Source organism: Taudactylus pleione, unplaced genomic scaffold (genome assembly GCF_031769625.1).
Source record: "Taudactylus pleione unplaced genomic scaffold, aTauple2 ptg000133l, whole genome shotgun sequence".
Classification (NCBI taxonomy): Eukaryota; Metazoa; Chordata; class Amphibia; order Anura; family Myobatrachidae; genus Taudactylus; species Taudactylus pleione.
The window spans coordinates 641902-659714 of NW_028284535.1; the positions used below are offsets into that span (position 1 = coordinate 641902).

The following is a 17813-nucleotide window of genomic DNA, read 5'->3' on the forward strand; positions in this document are numbered from 1 at the left end:
TATGGACTTTGAAGTAGTGGACAACAGCAGCACTACACTACACTACACAGCCCTAACTCCCACCCTCCCTCTTCACTGTCCACAGCCGAGTGAGAAAATGGCGCCGACGCGGGTACCTTATATAGGATCCAAAACCCGCGAGACTCGGAAGGCGGGATGATGACGTTTTGCCTCGATTTCAGATCCGAGTCAGGCGGGAAAAGTCGAGCCTGACTCGGATCGGACTCGGATCGTGGGGGCTCGGGGGGGTTCGGATTTCAGAAATCCGAACCCGCTCACCCCTAGTCTATATTAGGGGTGTGCACCGGCCACTTTTCGTGTTTTGTGTTTTGGTTTTCGATCTGGATCTTTTTCGTGTTTTGGATCTGGATTGGTTTTGCCAAAACCACCTTTCCGTGTTTTGGGTTCTGGGTTTTGTGTTTTGGATCTGTATTTTTTTGAAAAAAAGCATAAAAACAGCTAAAATCACAGAATTTGTAGGTTTTTCTGCTCCTATGCTATTATTAACCTCAATAACCTTAATTTCCACTCATTTCCAGTCTATTCTGAACACCTCACAATAGTGTTTTTATGTCCAAAAGGTTGCACCGAGGTAGCTGGATGACTATGCTAAGCGACACGAGTGGGCGGCACAAACACGTGACCCATCTAGGCGTGAAACTGCAGTGGCAGACAGGATGGCAGTTTGAAAAACTAGGCCCCAAACTGTACATAATGCAAAGAAAAAAAAGAGGTGCAAGATGGAATTGTCCTTGGGCCCTCCCACCCATCCTTATGTTGTATAAACAGGACATGCACACTTTAACAAACCAATCATTTCAGCGCCAGGGTCTGCCACACAACTGTGGCTGAAATGATTGGTTCGTTTGGGCCCCCACAAAACAAGCTGGAAATTAATCTGTCCCTGCACAAACTGGCTCTACGGAGGCAAGATGTCATCCTCATCCTCCTCATCCACCGATTCCTCACCCTCTTCAGTGTGTACATCCTCATCCTCACAGAGTATTAATTCGTCCCCGCTGGAACCACAGGTCCCTCTGTACGTTCTGGAGGCTGGTCTCCCTGGAAAAGTTGATAATTCATTTTATGAACATCATCTTCTCCACATTTTGTGGAAGCAACCTCCTACGCCTTTCGCTGACAAGGTTCCCGGCTGCACTAAACACTCTTTCGGAGTACACACTGGAGGGGGGGCAACTCAGGTAAAATAGAGCCAGTTTGTACAGGGACCTCCAAATTGCTTCTTTTTCCTGCCAGTACAGGTACGGACTGTCTGACATGCCTACTTGGATGCTGTCACCGATGTAATCCTTTAACAGACAGACGCACGCTTGTCGCTGCTGCTTTGAGGATGCAAGTGCGGCTACAGCCCACACAATTCACAAAGACAGAAAAAAAAAAAGAATATTTTTATTGTTTGTGTAGCACACTTTGAGGGTGTCACCACCCTTTAACAGACAGACGCACGCTTGTCGCTGCTGCTTTAAGGATGCAGGTGCGGATACAGCCCACACATTTCACAAAGACCGAAAAAAAAAGAACAATATTTTTATTGTTTGTGTAGCACACTTTGAGGGTGTCACCACCCTTTAACAGACAGACGCACGCTTGTCGCTGCTGCTTTAAGGATGCAGGTGCGGCTACAGCCCACACATTTCACAAAGACAGAAAAAAAAAGAACAATATTTTTATTGTTTGTGTAGCACACTTTGAGGGTGTCACCACCCTTTAACAGACAGACGCACGCTTGTCGCTGCTCCTTCGTTGATGCACGTGCAGCCACAGTGCACACAAGTCACAAACACAGAAAATTTTTATTTTTTTGGTTTGGAGTGTACTTTGGGGGTTACAGCACCCTTTAACGGTCAAGCCAGCCGGCCCTTTACTTATGACACAGGCGCACGCTTGGCACTACTTTGTTGATGCACGTGCGGCTACTGCGCACACAATTCACAAACACAGAAAATATATTTTTTTTGGTTTGGAGTGTACTTTGGGGGTTACAGCACCCTTTAACGGTCAAGCCAGCCAGCCCTTTACTTATGACAGAGGCGCACGCTTGGCACTACTTTGTTGATGCACGTGCGGCTACTGCGCACACAATTCACAAACACAGAAAATTATTTTTTTTTTGGTTTGGACTGGAGTGTACTTTGGGGGTTACAGCACCCTTTAACGGTCAAGCCAGCCGGCCCTTTACTTATGACACAGGCGCACGCTTGGCACTACTTTGTTGATGCACGTGCGGCTACTGCGCACACAATTCACAAACACAGAAAATTATTTTTTTTTTGGTTTGGACTGGAGTGTACTTTGGAGGTTACAGCACCCTTTAACGGTCAAGCCAGCTGGCCCTTTACTTATGACACAGGCGCACGCTTGGCACTACTTTGTTGATGCACGTGCGGCTACTGCACACAAAATTCACAAACACACAAAAAATATTATTTTTTTAGCACTTGGGGGGAGCACCGCTGATGGACAGAGCACCCCCTGGACAACACTACAGCACCCCTTTAGGACTGGGACACTGCACAGGACTTTGGAGTGGACACAGCCCCTATGGAGAACTGACTGCACAACACAGTCCAGCCAGCCCCTATGGACTTTGAAGTAGTGGACACAGCGCCTATTAACAACAGCAGCACAGCACAACACAGCCAGCCCCTATGGACTTTGAAGTAGTGGACAACAGCAGCACAGCGCAGCACAACACTACTCTGCACTACACTACACTACACTACACAGCCCAGCCAGCCCTAACTCCCACCCTCCCTCTTCACTGTCCATAGCCGAGTGAGAAAATGGCGCCGACGCGGGTACCTTATATAGGATCCAAAACCCGCGAGACTCGGAAGGCGGGATGATGACGTTTTGCCTCGATTTCAGATCCGAGTCAGGCGGGAAAAGTCGAGCCTGACTCGGATCGGCCTCGGATCGGGGGGGCTCGGGGGGGTTCGGATTTCAGAAATCCGAACTCGCTCACCCCTAGTCTATATAAGGTCCCAGACTTGACAGTGCATGTGAGAGCACAAACCAAGCATGAAGACCAAGGAATTGTCTGTAGACCTCCAAGGCAGGATTGTCTCGAGGCAAAAAATTTGGGGAAGGGTACAGAAATATATCTGCTGCTTTGAAGGTCCCAATGAGCACAGTGGCCTCCATCATCCATAAATGGAAAAAGTTCGGAACCACCAGGCCTAGAGTTGGCCGGCCGTCTAAGCTGAGCGATCGTGGGAGAAGGGCCCAAAATGTGGAAAAAGTGAGCGCTGTGAATACTTTCCGGATGCACTGTGTGTCTGGGGAGAGGGCATGTCCTAACAAGTGAGATGTTACTCTGCAGGTGCCTGATTCAGAGGTGGACGCTATTGCGTCTGCTCTTGCATCTGCCGAAGTCGCAGTTGCGATAATAATAGTGTAGTAGCCTGCATCTGCACTTCTAGCCATCTCCCAGTCACCACCCAGGAATGCCCATCACTTTGCCCCCCATTTCTGATACTGTCTCTCCCAATTGAATAAGCGCCTTTGTGCGCACACTCTGTGTAACACATGCGGTGTAGGGCTTCTGAGAACTATTGCTCATGCGCATTTGGAAATAATCACTCAGCTACGTAAACGTTGGCAGACAGCGCCTCCATCATTATTGTGCCATACCGCCGGGTTACAATCTCTGCAGTCTATTCTGGGAAAGAATGTTGTCTGTCATCAGCCAACCGAGGTTGGCGCCCCCCCCGTCGCAGCCTGGAACATAAGCTCCACTTGCTCCACTCTAGCTCCGCCCCTGCTTTGTGGGCACCCTGTAGACCTCAATGGCCCTGACGAACTTCAAACATGCCAAAAACCTAATCCTGGTCAAATTACATGACCATGCCAGATTTGGTGAAGCTAGGTACAAAACTCTGGCTGTGAATAAAGGACACACACACAGGGGCCTATTCATTAAACCTTAAAATTCTCTAGAGATAATTAGCTTTAGAACTCGCATGGAGTTCTAGCTAATTATAGGTGGAATTCATCATTCCACCTCTCCATAAGTATCTATTCTGAAAAGCTTTTATTTTTGTGATGACAGATTTTCGGGAAATAGATACTTTTCCCTGCCTACACTACCTTATCGCATCTGGGAACAGTGCTGCGCATGCGCTGTTACATCTGTAAAACCAGCGCATGCGCAGCACTGCCTACAGATGCGTTAAGTTTGTGTACACCCCCTCCCCCCTCCGCTCACCTCCCCCCCCCCAGACTTACCTGTCCGCGCAGCAGCCTCCGGCTCCGTCCTGCTGGTCTGTCATGTGGTTTCCCAGCAGACCACATGACAGATTAGAAAAATAAAACAAACACTTTTTTTTTCTTTTTCTAAACTTTCTTGTGCTCTGCTGGGGAGCACACATGTCCGCCCAGCCTCCGGAGCCTGAGGACGGAGCAGAGCGCCGGAGGGACTCGTCGGGGGACCTGCACACGCGGATACAGGTAAGTCGATTCTGCTATTCGCCACCTCACAGTGGCGAATAGTAACTGCATCAAATTCCGAAAATGTATAATTATCGGAATTTGATGAATACCACAATTTCCACATCCCCATACTAATGTACTAATGTATGGGGAGTGTGGAAATTAACGCAGGGGAACTTAGCAAGGAGATATCTGTGATATCTCCTGTGCTAAGTCTGTTCATGACTACCAAAATAACGTTATTTAAGGAAAATGTCCTTAAAAACTTTATTTTAGTGTTGATGAATAGGCCCCACACACTTTCTCGCTTACTATATAGATTATAGGATGCATTCTCGAAAATATTGCATCAGCCCACAAAATGGCTGTATCTGGTGTGACTGGATGATGAACTCTAAAAATTAGAAATAGACCCAAAACTGGATTTATGTTGGCCTGAACCCTTTTTCTGAAATACGTAAGGTTAGGACTGTCGAGCTATCAGGGAGAAGCGACTAACCAATGAGCAAAGGGAAAGTCACATGTGCAGTTGGGTGGAGTATATTTTCTCCATTGTTGCCCTGAGCCTGTCTCTATGGCACTTCACACGCTGAAAGCCCTATCACACACTGAGGAGCGCCAACAAGGATGAAACAGGCTATCTGGTAGAGCCTGCGCTGAAAGGATTGACTGAAAGGGCTTCCATGTTATTACCCAGAAGCACATTCTTCTGAAGAGTAGTGTTTTATGGTACATATTGTCAGGGGTGCCAAGAGGAGGGGGGTGGGTACTAATTACCTGGGCCCAGGCTGCTAGAGGGCCCAGGACCGGCACTGCCCCCCTCATTATTCTTAAATCACAGCAGTGAGTGACTGCAGAGCAGCAGCTGCAGCAATCTCCTATCCCTGTGGGGGGGGGAGCACCGGACTGAGGGGCTCACAGCGCCCCCGTCCCCAGTGCGCAAAATTATCATTTTTTTTAAATCCTAAGGGGGAGTGGCCACGCCTCCCGTGATTAGGCCACGCTGCCTTCACCTGAGCCCGGCAGGCTTCTCTACGCCACAGCATGTTGTGCCTATGGACCTTATTCAGAGATGGATGCAATGTTGATGTTGTAAGTTGTGGAGTAATTTTTTTTGCTGCTGTGCATTCGCCAAAGCCGCACTGTGCACGCACGGAGATGGATTAGAGACAGTAGACGCTGTGAGGATTGATTTGTAATGTGAGTTACAGTCAGCGTTTGGGGAAGTAACGGGAGGGGGCAAGAAGAATGCAGGTGTGTCAGGAACGTTTGTCTGGGTGTGCCCTAGTGAGCCTCTGCAAATTCATATGCAGCTGGAAAGGCCCCAGGGTGTTAGGTGAGACGGGCATTCTGAGACAGCATAGGGTTGCCCTATAGAGGTTCGATGTGCGACCGATGTTTCATCTTTTGCATGTAAGCGGCAGATGTGAGACACCGATGTGAGCGTCTCCGTGCACAAGACATCAGATCAGTCATCAGCATATTTTCACAAGTCTGCTGCGTCCGAAATCGCAGATGCGAAGGCCCCCTCTAATTCAGGCTCATTGCCAAACTTCTTCTGTGTATATGCCTAACTCACCTCATCTTTATAGCACTTCACCTGCTGACCAGAAGATCCTACCTGCACTGGAGAACCTAACAAGGCCGAAACAGTGTATCTGCTCAAAATATGCAGTTTGATACATATTGACTGAAATGACTGAATTCAAATATAATTACCCAAAAGTCTGTTTTGTTTCTGAATAGGAATAAATATGAATGAAAGGGGTTTTCCATCTTCACTTTCCTTAACCCACCACACCCAAGGGCACCGAGAGAGGGGGGCGGGTACTAATTACTGAGCCCGGCTTGCTGGAGGGGCTTGGAGGGGGCCCAGGTCCGCCGCCGTCCCCCTCCTCCCTGCCAGATAAGCATCCCAGCACACACTGTTGCGTGCTGGCCTGCCAGCTGCAGTCTCCTATGCCTGTGGGGGGGAACCGTGGCCACACCTCCCGTGATTAGGCCACGCCCAGCCCGCCTCTTGGCAGCCCTGTCCACGCCCACTACTACTTTGGTTTGGGTCTCCTCAGAGCCTGCCATTTGCTCAATTTAGCTGCCACCCAGTACTTCCCGGCAATATGCCCCTATGCTGTATTCAGTTACAACAGTGAAATAGGCCACTCAGACTGCTGGCAGACAACCGCTATGCTTATTTTGGAATGTTCTGTCCTCTCCGACACTTTTAAATTTGCCATGGCCCAGACGCTTTAAAACCTCTTCAACAGAGAATTCATGACAGAATTGTGAGCAGCTAGTTATATTGTGTGTAAAGAGGGCGGAGGAAGGAGGAGGGGGTGGGTTCAGGTACTGTACGCTCCTGTACTATAATGTATGCAGGAATAGAGTTCACCTAAGTTCTAAGGGGGAGATTAATCAAACCTTGGAGAGAGATAGGGGTCTATTTACTAAGCAGTGTTAGGAGAAGTGAAAAGTGAAGAGTGAAAAGTGATAAGGTGCCAGCCAATCAGCTCCCAGCTGCCATCTCACAGGCTGTGTTTGAAAAATGACAATTGGGAGCTGATTGGCTGGCACCTTATCACTTTTCACTCTGTCGCCTAACACTGCTTAGTAACTAGACCCCATAAAGTGGAGAGAGAGAGTGAAAAGAGATAAAGTACAAACCAATCAGCTTATAACTGGCATTTTACAGATTAGGGTGTGAGATGTATCAAAGCTTGTAGTGAAATAAAGTGGAGAGAGATAAACGGGTCTATTTATTAATCCTTGGCTGGAGGTAAAGTACCAGACAATCAGCTCCTAACTGCCATGTCACAGACTGTGTTTGAATAATGACAGGAGCTGGTTGGCTGGTACCTTATCTCCGTTCCCTTGATCTCCATCCAAGGCTTAATAGTTAATAAAAAGACCCCAAAGTACCAACCAATCAGCTCCTAACTGTCAGTTTGAAAACACAGCTTGTAATATGACAGATAAAAGCTGGTTGGTTCATTATCTCTCTCCACTTTATCTCTCACCAAGGTTTGATACAACTCCCCCTAAATCTTTCTAGGTACTGCAGTTTATAATATAAATGTATAAATGCTTTGCATGCAGGGAGTTATTACGGTCTGCAAGGAACAAGCATGTAAGTGATTTGTGGCAGGTAATAATTGATTTTCATTTTGCACCTGGGATGCTCGATACTGATGTACACTGCTGCAAATACAGAGTCACACACCAGAACGCAGATTTATTATACCCTGTCTTATAGCAATCTAATCCACACACTTGATAAGACCGTTCTGCGCCAACAGGAGGAGACCGTCCCCTGGATGTGACAATGTGACCTGTTCCCTAGTTTTTCTTAAGCTGCAGAACAGGACAAAGTCTCCCCAGGTCCTAGATAGAGAAATCAGGAAGTGGGGAACTCACCTGAGCCTTAGGTATCTGATTCTGAGACCATTGGGGTGGTTTTCCAGGACAGCAGCGCGCACCAAAGTTGGGATAATAAAACTGTGCTGCCTCTCACCGCTCAGGATTATCTCCTTTCTGGCAGGTTTTTTTTCATAGCTGTGGGGTGTATCCTGCACGCTGCTGCTGTTACCTTGCCAAGAACTGAGAGTGGGCGAGACCTGTCACAGTGTTTGCATGTGGCGACGACCTGCTTCCTATAAATACCTGATCACAGGTTGTCTCTCTGACTCTGCGTTAATGTGATCTCTCTCTCTTTCTCTCTCTCTCTCTCTCTCTCTCTCTTTGAGTGTCTGCCAGCCAGGCTCTGGGAGGGACCAGATGCATTGTAACTGCTCTGTCAAGGTGTGTAGTCAAATACGGGTATATATAGTTTCACATTGTGGCTCGTTATAACCTTTGATATACCAGCCATTGTTCTGCAGTTCTTGTTTCACAGGGCGAGCTATCGTGTCTGGTGCTTCTGCAGATTTCCCCATTGCTTGCAGGAATATTCAGACCTCTGTATACACACTATAGAGTCATTTTTTTTATTGCCAGCATACATCTTCAAAATGTCCTATTACTGCAAACAATTTAGGCTGCCCTTCCCTTGTTCCTTGCCAATAGTCCCTCGGTTCCCTACATAGATCATCTTTATGGATAAACTGTCAAAAGTGTTTTGGTATCAAATGATATCACGATAACAGTACCGGCTGGAAAATTGGGACAAATCAGGCCACACTACTAGGACCACCAAAACTACGCCTTGACCCGCCCATGGGTGAGCTCAGGCACCTTTAGCATCAGGCAAAGCACGGAAACCTTGCCAGTGCAGCAGCTCCAATAAGAGGGAGATTGGCAATAAAGTGATAGCTATGGTATCACTTCATTGCCATTACTGACGCTATGCTTGTACCGTAATATCACTTATACTGGGAACACATTGGCCGACATATCAATTGAACGACCTATATATCGCGGGCGTTTCTGCGGGTTATGTACCAGCAATATGTCTGAACAACCTCGTTCACAGGCATATCGCATCGGCTGTGCAGCCGATGGCTGATGTATCGTGCTGTGTGTACGACTGCTCGTCAACTGGGCGGGCACATGTAAATACCCTCCCAGTTGAGACGTCTGGCACGACCAGGGCCGGCTCCAGGGGTTGGAGCACCCTGTGCCGGCCTTTGACAGTGCATCTGAAAATGGGGGCGTGGTCTAATTCCCATAGGCCACGCTCCCTCTACATGAAGTTATTAGGAGGCGTGTCCGCACGGCATGCCTCCAAATAACGTCAGGCTGGGGGGAGCCTCACTAGCTGGGCTTTCCTCAGCCCCTCTCCCATCACTGAATGGATGCCTCTCGCATGCGCGCAGCATCCATTCAGACTCAGGTGACTGGCACCGCCGCACAGCTGCCCAATCTACCGATTTGACCACCCGCAGGACGCTTCGGCCCACGGGTGGAAATCGGGATGTTGGGGAGGGATGCGCCCTCTGTGAGTGGCGCACCTGTTCGACCGCACTGGTCGAACACGCCTAGAGCCGGCCCTGGGCACGACACATCAGGCCAACAATTGGTAAGTGTGTTTGCACCTAGCAATCGTCAGATGTCTGGTACTGTATCTCCACCCACTTTATCTCCATCCAAGACTTAGTAAATAGACCCCTAAGGGCTTTGTAAATAGGCTGCATAGACTTATAAATGAAAATAGCTGATATTATGAACAGATACTTGCTGTAAATCCAGATATTCCCCATACAGTGTAGATTTTCAGTGGCAGTAAGCAATGTAATTAACTAGTGGGACTAGCCAGCTGAATGTTTGCTTGCATAGGAAGAGGTCAGTGCATGTTAGCAACCGAGCCTGGAGGGACCCTGTGTCACCCACCCTGCATCCGCCAAAAGCTGTAGGGCAGAGCCAAAAGCCGTCAGGGGGCACCGGAGGCAGGGTCGGCCCTAGCCCAAATTCTTTGGTAAGCGAGTAGGTTTTTTGGTGCGCCCCCTATGCAGTGCCCACGGTAGTGGTCCCCCCTGTGCAGTGCCCCTTGTGCCCCCATTAGTAAGCTTATATAGTGCCCCCAGTAGTAGTCCCCCCCATGCAGTGCCCCAGTAGTGGTCCCCCCTTGTAGTGCCCCTAGTAGTAATCCCCCTTTTGTAGTGCCCCTAGTAGTCCCCCCTTGTAGTAGTCCCCCCATTGTTGTGCCCCCAGTGGAGGTTCCCCCCAGTAGTAATCCTCCTTTCAAGTACCCCCAGTAGTAATCCTCCCTTCAAGTGCCCCCAGTAGTAATCCTCCCTTCAAGTGCCACCAGTAGTAATCCTTCCTTCAAGTGCCCCCAGTAGTAATCCTCCCTTCTAGTGCCCCCAGTAGTAATCCTCCCTTCTAGTACCCCCAGTAGTAATCCTCCCTTCAAGTACCCCCAGTAGTAATCCCTCCTTTAAGTGCCCCCAGTAGTAATACTCCCTTCAAGTACCCCCAGTAGTAATCCCCCCTTCAAGTACCCCAGTAGTAATCTCCTCTTCAAGTGCCCCCAGTAGTAATCCTCCCTTCAAGTACCCCCAGTAGTAATCCCCCCTTTAAGTGCCCCAGTAGTAATCCTCCCTTCAAGTACCCCCAGTAGTAATCCCACCTTCAAGTACCCCCAGTAGTAATCCCCCCTTCAAGTACCCCCAGTAGTAATCCCCCCTTTAAGTGCCCCCAGTAGTAATCTTCCCTTCAAGTACCCCCAGTAGTAATCCCCCCTTCAAGTGCCCCCAGTAGTAATCCTCCCTTCAAGTACCCCCAGTAGTAATCCCCCCTTCAAGTGCCCCCAGTAGTAATCACCCCTTGCAGCCCCCCCAGTAGAGACACACGTAATAAAAAAAACCAAAAACACTTACCTGAACCCCCATCGCTCCTGCTCCCGCCGCCGCTATCAGCTACTCCCGACCATTCTCCAGGGCCGCTTTCATTATGTGAGAGACTTCATGACGTCATGAAGTCTCTCCCATTACCCACTGCGGGAGCCGGAAGATGGCTCCCGCAGTGGGAGCAGCAGCAGCAGCCGATGAGAGTCTGACAGACTCTCATCAGCTGCTGAAACAAACACACAGCTGAAGGCACCGGCGGCTGTGTGTTTGGCACTGTGTAGCGCTGACCGAACTCCGTCCGGTCAGCGCTACATGCGCGGTGCAGCTGTGTCACAGAGACACAGTCTGCACCGCTGTAAGCCTCTGAAATCTGCATGGTCGCGGTCGCGGCGCCCTTCACTATGAGGGGTATTCAATATGAAACGTTAACTTCACTGCTGAAGTTAACGTTTCATATCGGAGTTTTTACCTGCGTTAAGTCTGCTGCGCGCTCCCGCTTATCCCCGTATTCAATATCAAATTAACGAAAACGGGAAACTCCGAAGTTGGATTTGCGTAAAGTTACGAATTTTTCCTTAAAATAATTGTAAGACCCCCCTAAAGTTGTAAAAACATGGGGGATCACTATGGGTACCCCCGTTTTAGCCTTTAATTGAAAGTCGGGGATTTAAATAGCTGCGGCAGGTGCTTTTTTCCTGACATTGAAGAAGTGTTGCAGAAGAGCACTTAGGTTATTTTTTTCGTTTTTTTAAGTGGTCCCATCAAATTTGGGGTACATGAAAATGGGTACTAGCATATTTTTAAGTCCCTAAAGTAATTTTTTAAAAATTCTGCATTTGTGCACCTGCCGCTATAAATCTATTCTAGAAAACATCTGCCGCATAGATGCAGAATAGCCCTGAACCTATTTCCCTATTCTTAAACAATTTTTTCCCTTTTTATTTTTTCACCCCAATTTTTTAATTATTTTTTTAGGGTGTCCCTATTTTTTTTTTTTTACTTTTTTTGACACAGTTCTTTTTTAAATGTCATTCCCAGGGGTGCAGGCTATTTTTTTTAAGCCTGCACCCCTAAACCCCAATTCTGCACTTTTTTTCGGCACCTATTCAATGGTGAAAAGTTATCCCCGTTTTTTTTCAAAGACTTTTCAAAACTGCGATAAGTCTTTGAAATTTAATACAGTGTAAAAGTAAAACCTGCGATAATGACGTCATACCTCCGATATTAACGCAAAAACGATGTTATCGCACCCATATTGAATACCCCTGTTAGTGTTTCTTGAGCTACAGAAGCCAGCTGTGGCCACTGACCCCCCATCCTGATTCTGAAAACTGAAATGTTGAAAGGTAGGCCTTGAGTACTGAGTTCAGTTCTGGAGACCCAGATCTCTCCCAATAGACAGTAATATAATAGAAATCATTCCTGGAAGAACTAAAAGTGTGCAAGAGCTGCATGCCAAAAGTTAGAAGGCTTTAGGCGTTTCAGCGTTGAAGAGAGTAGGGACAGAGCTAATATGATCAAATAGTAATAATAGTGTTCAGAAGTTTTTAAAGGAAATAAAATAAAAATAAAACGATTTCTAAAACAAGGGTCACTCTGACAATGGGCAGTGGAAGACTAAAAGGTGATATACAAAAAAACAGAGATAGATCCATGGATTAGTCTCCCAGCAGCTGTGGTCGGGACTCATATAGATAAAGAATTGGACCAAACTCATGACTATAATTAAAACTAATGGGGAGATGTATCAAGCCTTGGAGAGAGATAAAGAAGAGTATTTGCTCAAAGCAACCAATCAGCTTCCAACTAATATTTCAAAGACCTTGCTAGATAAATGACAGAAGCTGATTGGTTGCTTTGCACAACCTCTCAACTTTATCTCTCTCCAATGCTTGATACATCTCCCCCTAAGAGGCTTATAATATTGATTGCAAGGTTTTAACATCACTTTGTCATTGAGGTAGCTGAGTGATGCTCAGCTGCCATGGCGAAACGATCCCATAGTAAGGGTTACTTATTACCCTGACGACCCAATTATGCTCTACTCAGCAGGTTTTTTTTTATTAAATGCTTTAACATGCAATAATATATGGTAGATATAATCCAGCGGTGGCCAACCTGTGGCTCTTCCATTGTTCTGATGCGGCTCACCTGCATTACACTAAATGCCTCCTCTGATAGGCCCGCAGCTGTTCAGAGGAGGCTCGACCTTTGTGCACCAGTCTGCTCCGCTCCGGATGTATGTATGGGCGATGTGGTGATATCACGCTGCAAATAGGAGGTGGAGTTCAACTTGTGACTGAACCTGCAGCCACGAGGAGGACGTGGTCGCAGACCCCGGAGCCTACCTATGTGACACAGTCGCAACAGTGTAAGAGCTGTGGGGGGTTTTATTTGTTTTTTCATTTTATTTGTGACATGTGGGGGGCTGGAGTGGCCCGTGGAGTGGGAGGGAGTGTGGGGGAAGGTGGCTGGACTGGAGTGGCCCGGGGAGAGAGGGGGGGCTGGAGTGGCATATTGAGGGTCTGCTGTTGAGAGACATGAGGGTCTACTGGAGTAACACATGGAGGGGCTGGAGTGACACATGAAGGGCTGCAGGAGTGACACATGGGGGGTTGCTGGAGTAACACATGAGGGGGACTGGAGTGACACATGGAGGGGCTGGAGTGACACCAGGGGGGAGTTGGATTGTATTATGTGAATCTGTTTTTTTTTTTTCCAATGTATTTTATGCGGATGTGGCTTCTTCAGTGTATTTTATGTGGATGTGGCTTTTTCAGTGTATTATTTGTGGATGTGGCCTTTTCAGTGTATTTTATGTGGATGTGGCTTTTTCAGTGTATTTTATGCGGATGTGGCTTTTTCAGTGTATTTTATGTGGATGTGGTCTTTTCAGTGTATTTTATGTGTATTTGGCTTGTTTCAGTATATTTTATGTGGATCTATTTTTTTCAATGTTTTTTTAAATTGTTCTGGCTTTTTCTTTCCTTTTAATAGTTACCTCCACGGTGTTGTGTGTATGTGCTTTTACATGCTCCTACAAATATACCAGGGGCACGGCCTAGCTGACCAACCCCCTTTTTGAACGTGCGCCTTCCGCATGCGAATAATCTCGGCTCTTTGACATACCTACAGATATTTTTGGGCTCTTCGCCTCAGACCAGTTGGCCATACCCGATATAATCTATATTGTTACTGTACTGCCAGGTGCCTCAATGTGAAGAAGGATATGTGAATAAACAGTAGTGATGATATCAATAACAGAATCACACTTGGGACACTATAAGGGGTAAATTTACTAAAGTGAGAGTTTTTAGAAGTGAGTTTTAAAAGTGATGTTGCCCATAGCAACCAATCAGATTCTACTTAACATTTAACTAGCACCTTCTAGAAGATAATAGCTAGAATCTAATTGGTTGCTATGGGCAACATCACTTTTAAAATTCACTTCTAAAATCTCTCCCTTTAGTAAATTTACCCCCAATAGTCTCTTAAGCAGTGATACATACTCTGGGCCAGATTCAGACCCGCTCGCTAGACTGTGTTCGCTCGTAGCTGCCGATGTTTCACAATGGGCGCATGTATACGCATCGCAGTGCGTGTGTGCGAACTAGTCCATGCGATCGGGAAGTGTTCGCTCGCTGCGCATAAATAGCTCGCTAGACTGAGCGACAGGACAAGTCGTTTGTGGGTGGTAACAGGGGTTGGTTGATGGAAATGGTCTGCCTTTGCCGGATTTGCATACGCTTGGTGCGTGCTAACGCATATAGCGAGCGGGTCTGAATCGAGACCTCTCCTCTGAGGAGAAAGAATGAGAAGGTATACTAATATTAGTAACCAAGTACTCTTTGCTTAAGTCGCAGGCTAGTGTGTTAGTAACAGGGTAAGTGACCTATGGGTGCACATGCTGGAACTGCAGATTAAATACAGGGACTTGGTTGAAATGGAAAACAATATCATTAATGGCAAGTTTAGATTCTGGATCATAAATAGGCCTTTATGTTAATAAGATGTGGTAATAATAAAAGATAATATAACATTGATAACAATAATGAAAATGAGAGCTACTCTGAGGACAAGCCGCAATATAACTGAAGAAGAAGCAAGATAAAGAAGACTGTGATAATGAAAGTTATAATAACTGGATCCATGGTCTAGATCTGAACTCGTTCTATTCCACTGGGCTGGGCCTGGTCTCCTTCCAGGACCGTAACTAGGTTGGTGCAACATGTGCCATGGCACAGGGCACCGCAAGGCAGGGATTGCTCCTTGGGCCTGTCTATTTTCTGTTTATAATCATTCTCACTTGTAGTTTTATTTTCTGTTATCCCCAGCATCTCCTGGCTGCCCCTATCTCCTCCCTGGCCGACTCCCCCTCCATATGACCACCTACCCAAGCAACTTCAGTCACATCCTCTTTTATTTAACACACACATTTCAAAATACTGTCATACCCGATACCCGGGACCCAAACCCATCACCTCTCACATGGGAGTCAGACACCTTACTTAGCTATCTGCTGCACAATTTCTGCTTGCAGTCCATGAGGCCACACCCCGCATTTTTTGTCCCTATTTGAAAACTAGGATGGGGGGGGGGGTGCCAATGCTCTCTCTGGCCCAGGCCACCAACAAGTCTAGTTACGGCTCTGTCTCCTTCTCTTCCTCTGGGCTGGTATTGGATTCCCTCTTTATCTCTGACAGCTTGTACAGGACCTGTGGCATCTTATTTAGCTCTCTATGCATTTTGGCAGCTCTTCTAGATAGAATGGCAGCTCTTTGGACTAGACTGGCAGCCTTGTTTGTAAAGGTATAAAGAAAAAGTGTTTGGGCACTGACATCGCTGCTGTAATAAGTGAGGTTTAAATCAAATAAATGTACCAAATGAAGCATTATGCAAAGAAAAATACAACATAGATGTTAAAATGTGTTTAACATTAATGAAAAAAAGAATTGAATAGAATATGGTAAAAATAAACACAAAAATAAAAGCACATTCCTATACATATATCACCTTTATTCCTTATGAGTATATTTTGTGTGTTACGCATATATGTAAAGAAGTTCTCACTGTCCTCACATGAGACCTCACTTGGATGCAGATTGAAATGTTCTGGGTTAATGGGCATATTCATTATAAAATGCGGCAAGCCCCCGAATATTAAGAACCCATATCCAGCCAATAAGGATTGAATAAGAGCCCGTCGCAGTGATCAGGAAGCAGTAAAGTGATCGCATCCGCTGAGAGTCTCAACCGGTTCTGCAACTCTGTGCGCACACACCGTGACACGGGTGCGCTGTGCGACTTTTTTGCTATTTAGATGCATTTGCGGTTGAAAAACATCAACCCTTTACACACCACCAAATATGACCTTCTACACCCATCATAAGGAGCAAATATAGGGATATATGTATCAAGCCTTGGGGAGAGAGAAAGTGGACGGAGATAAAGTACCAACCAACTAGCTCCTAACTGTCAATTTTCAAACAGCTTGTAAGTTAGTTTCACTCACCGTTGTGATATTTCTGATTACTCCAATTCCCCATCCCCCTCTCTGACCATCACCTTCTATCTTTTAACTTATCCCTCTCCCCTTCCCCTCCTCTACCTCCTAAGGTCACCATCACTAAGCGTAACATTGAGGCTATCGACACCATTTCTTTTTCCTCCCTGCTTGACTCACTTCTCACCCGTGGGATGGGTGTAAAATCCTGGTAGTCGGGATGACTGCTGTCAAAATGCTGACAGCGGCATCCCGATGCTGGGAATCCCGATGGGTAGGGTAAGTATGTTAACCCTTCTCCCTTCTTGCACCATAATCGTAGATTCATAACCTTCCCCACCCACACCCTACCCCTCCCCATTAGTGCCTAATCCTAACCCCACCCCCTCAAAGCCTAACTCTAACCCCTCCGTGTTGTCTAAAGCTTACCCTCCCAGTCATATTTCAAAAACCCCATCTCCTCCCAGTCCTCTAATCCCCAGCGTCTCTTCACCACCTTCAACTCCCTCCACTGCCCTTGACTTTTCCACCTACTTTACATCTAAAATTAATTCCATAAGTCAGGACAACATGTCGCACCAAACCCTCAGCACTCCAACCCCCTTTCCCGGATCACCCCTCCCCATCCATTTTACCAACTCTGACATCCTTCTCTCCTGTATCTGGAGAGGATATCTAGGCCCTCATCCATTTGTCCCCCCCTTCCACCTCCCCCTTGACTCTATCCCTTCACGTCTCCGCCGCTACCTCTCTCCTTGTGCCTGTTCCCATCTTGCCCACCTCCATAATCTCTCCCTCTCATCTGGCACTGACCCTTCTGCATTCAAACATGCCCTTGTCTCCTCCATTCTTAATAAACCTACCCTGGATCCTAACACTCTTGCCAACTACCGACCCATCTCGCTCCTCCTTTTTGCCTCCAAACTCCTTGTTTACAACCGCATTACCGCCTTTCTTTCCTCCCACTCCCTCCTTGACTTTTCAGTCTGGCTTCCGTTCACTTCACTGAAACTGTCCCCACAAAAGTCAGTAATGACCTCCTTGCTGCCAAATCCAAGGCCCTCTACTCTCTACTCATTGTCCTCGACCTCTCTGCTGCTTTCAACACTGTTGACCACCCTCTCCTGCTGCAAATCCTTCACTCCCTTGGTCTACGTGACACTGCCCTCTCCTGGCTGTCCTCCTACCTCTCTGACCGATCCTTCTCTGTCTCCTCTCATGACTCTTCTTCCCCCCCACAGCCTCTTACAGTAGGTGTTCCCTAATATTCTGTTCTTAGACCTCTCCTATTCTCCCTCTATACGTCCTCTATAGGTGAACTCATCAGCTCTTTTGACTTCCAATATCATCTCTATGCTGATAATACTCAGATCTACCTTTCCTCCCCTGACCTCTCCCCCTCTCTCCTCACTCGTATCTCCAACTGTCTCTCTGCTATCTCTTCCTGCATGTCTCAGTGATTTCTTAAACTTAATATGTCTAAGACTGAGTTGATCATCTACCCACCCTCCCACATAACCTCACTTCTCACTCTTTCTTTATCAATAGATGGCATAACTATCTCATCTAGCCCCAAA

The 17813-nt window shown here is 47.0% G+C and overlaps 1 protein-coding gene across 1 annotated transcript in view; it reads right to left on the bottom strand.

Moving 5' to 3' along the window:
* The window catches only part of LOC148523435 (laminin subunit beta-1-like), a 139779-nt gene extending 131768 nt beyond the window's left edge, over positions 1 to 8011 (bottom strand). The window contains exon 1 of the mRNA XM_088473225.1: positions 7864 to 8011. The gene's annotated coding sequence lies outside the window, so the exon portion shown is untranslated. The remainder of the gene's footprint in view (positions 1 to 7863) is intronic.
* Positions 8012 to 17813: the final 9802 nt, after the last annotated feature.